Here is a 2,911-nt window from a genome sequence, read left to right on the forward strand (position 1 = left end):
ATATATATATATATATATATATATATATATATATACATATATATATATATACACATACACACACATATATGACTATATACATACATATATGTATATATATACATATATATATATACAAGAATATATATATATATATATATAAAATAGTCATATATGTGCGTGTGTGTGTGTGCATGTGTGTGTGTGTGCGCGCGTGTGTGTGTGTATGGACATGTGGGCGTGCTTGTATGCAAACATATACACACACGCATATATAAACAAACTTATACGGTGTTTATTTCTTCCTTGTTTGTAACTTAGGTATGCACACACACGTATAGACAAACGCATATGATTTTTAAATTTTCACAGACGTGAATATATTATAAGCGCAGTATAATGAATTTCTTCGTTCAAAGCTAGTTACTTATATTGCTATCACTGAGAGCTTTCAGTATTAGCAGTTTCGTGGACGAAAATATGTATGAATGAACATTATCACAGTGAAAAAAAAAATGCTCGTTTAGAATGGTCTTGGTTCACGTTACTGAGTCTAGCAAACATTCACACTCGATGAAATTTGTCCAAGAAAGAAATTAATATTTTCTTTCTGCTCCCATTCCAACTCCCTCCACTCCCCTCCTCTTCAACCTCCTCTCTTCCTCCACCACTTCCACCACCACCACCACCACCACCACCACCTCCTCACCACCACCACCATGATGAATGTGGTCATCGCCGTTACCTTCCACGTTTCGGTTCCCATTTTTTTTGCTGTTATTATTCTTGGTCTTATTGTTGTATTCTTTTATTTATTTATTTATTTATTTATTTCATTTTATTCTATTTTATTTTCAATTTTTTGTTCTTGTTTGATTTCTTGCTCTCAGACTGAAGATTCAGAATCTATTCATTTACGTCTTACCCTCAAGAAACAACCATTTAAGAACGCTGATATTAAGAACAGTCACCGATTTTATTTTATTTGCGTTTACTCATTTTATTTTATTGTTTTCTTTATCGTTTCTATACGGCTGATTTTATCATATTCTATATTCAATGTTAATCGCTGAAATATCTGTCATTTCCAAAAATGGAATGTTAACCCTATTTTTAAATATTTGCCCAAATTCCACCAAAGTTAAGGTCAGGAGACAGTGTACCTATTTTTAGATATACACTGGTGTACGTGCTTGAACGGCAATAGAAGATCTTGCGGGTTGAAATATAAAATTAGTGCAGATAATTTTACAGGAAATCTTAGAAACTATTTCCCCGTCCCTGACATATGAAGCTAGCCAAGTGAGTTTAATCACCTAGAGACACTGTCTGCATTTAAATTTGTAGTTGAGCTAGTGTTAATGCAATGAAAATAAAATAAAATGAAATCAGAAGTCCTGAGCAAGAAAAAAATTTCGCCCCAGACCATCACAGAATGGCTGCCATGTTTCATTGTAGGATGCACTTATTTCACATCAAATTCTTGATTACAGAATCTCCAGACCTACGCATGACCACTGTCAGGAAATACAGCAAATACGGACTCATCAGAGAATATGACAGTGTCTCAAAATGCTAGTGGCCTCTCCACCATCTCACTGACCTAATCTTTTCTCCGCAAGATGTTGGCTGGTCGAAGATGTGGCTTCTTCCTCACTGCTCTGCCATAGTAAACAAGTGTCTAGAGATACCTGACAGCTGTTCTGAGACTGACATCAACTTGTAACGTAGATTATTCTCCACACTTCTCTTAGCAAAGAGAAGGGTGCTGTCAGAGGGCCTGGTTTATCTGGGTTGATCTGAGGTGATGTGGACTCTTCCCCCTCTCTGGTGAATTGCACAAACACTATTAAGCTTAGCCATTTACATATGTGTGGTAAAACCATGAATGTGTATGGGACTTACCTTTGTATCTCTCTATGTTGAATGCATATGTGTCCATAGTTTCAGATACCACGGATTCGACCGGGAGCAGGCCAAAGTTCCTTCAAATAAAAAGTCGAGTACGTTGCAGGGTTACCCATGTACAGCTGAGTGGACTGGGGCAACGTAAAATGAAGCGTTTTGCTCGAGAATACAACGCACAGCCAGTCCACGAATTGAAACCTACGCTACGCGCTTTCACGTCTCAGATATAATTAACATAAATTAACAGTTTTCCAACTTCAAACATGAATATGTATATGGTGAGACAATCTACTATATTACTTGGAAAACTTGGAAGAGAATTTACACTGACAGAATATACATGTGTTGGTAGAATTCAACTTGCTCCCGAATGACCTCAGAAAATTTAAGTAAAGAAAGCAAAAAGAAAACGAAAAGACAGATACAAGTGAGGTTTCTTTCAGTTTCCATTTACTAAATCCATTTGCAAGGATTTCGTTGGCCCAGAGCTATAGATCACGAGGTCACGCAACGAGACTGAACTCGGTACCATGTGACCAGGGAACAAAGTTCTTACAAAAGAGTCACGCCTTGGAGAAAACATAAAAAAGTTTAGGTCAGTAAATGTTAAGTTGTAAATTTCATCTGGTCTGTGGCTTATTCCATAAAATATTCATGGTAAGTTTTGCTAGATTTGTTTTCCAAATATTTCATGAGTAATCGATTTTGTTTCGCGTTATTCCCCCCACCAACACCCCACCCAACCCTCTATTGGCGAATGAAGAATCGAAGAATCGAAATTTTTCAACCATGCAACATGTCAGCAACAAATTTAACTTCGCTCCCCTGAGTATATTTTGGCAATATATTTTACAGTGAAACATTTCTCATCTCAAGTTCCAGTAGGATTAGCAGTCAATAATTAAAATAATGAAACCAAATACTTTAAGGTACTTAATAAGTCGTTTAAAACCCCACTTCCCCCCTGCCACTAACCCTTCGAGCAACAATCATCTTGGCAGTAATAAACAAATGTATAAGAAAT

This window comes from Octopus bimaculoides, chromosome 15 (genome assembly GCF_001194135.2).
Source record: "Octopus bimaculoides isolate UCB-OBI-ISO-001 chromosome 15, ASM119413v2, whole genome shotgun sequence".
In the NCBI taxonomy this organism is placed as follows: domain Eukaryota; kingdom Metazoa; phylum Mollusca; class Cephalopoda; order Octopoda; family Octopodidae; genus Octopus; species Octopus bimaculoides.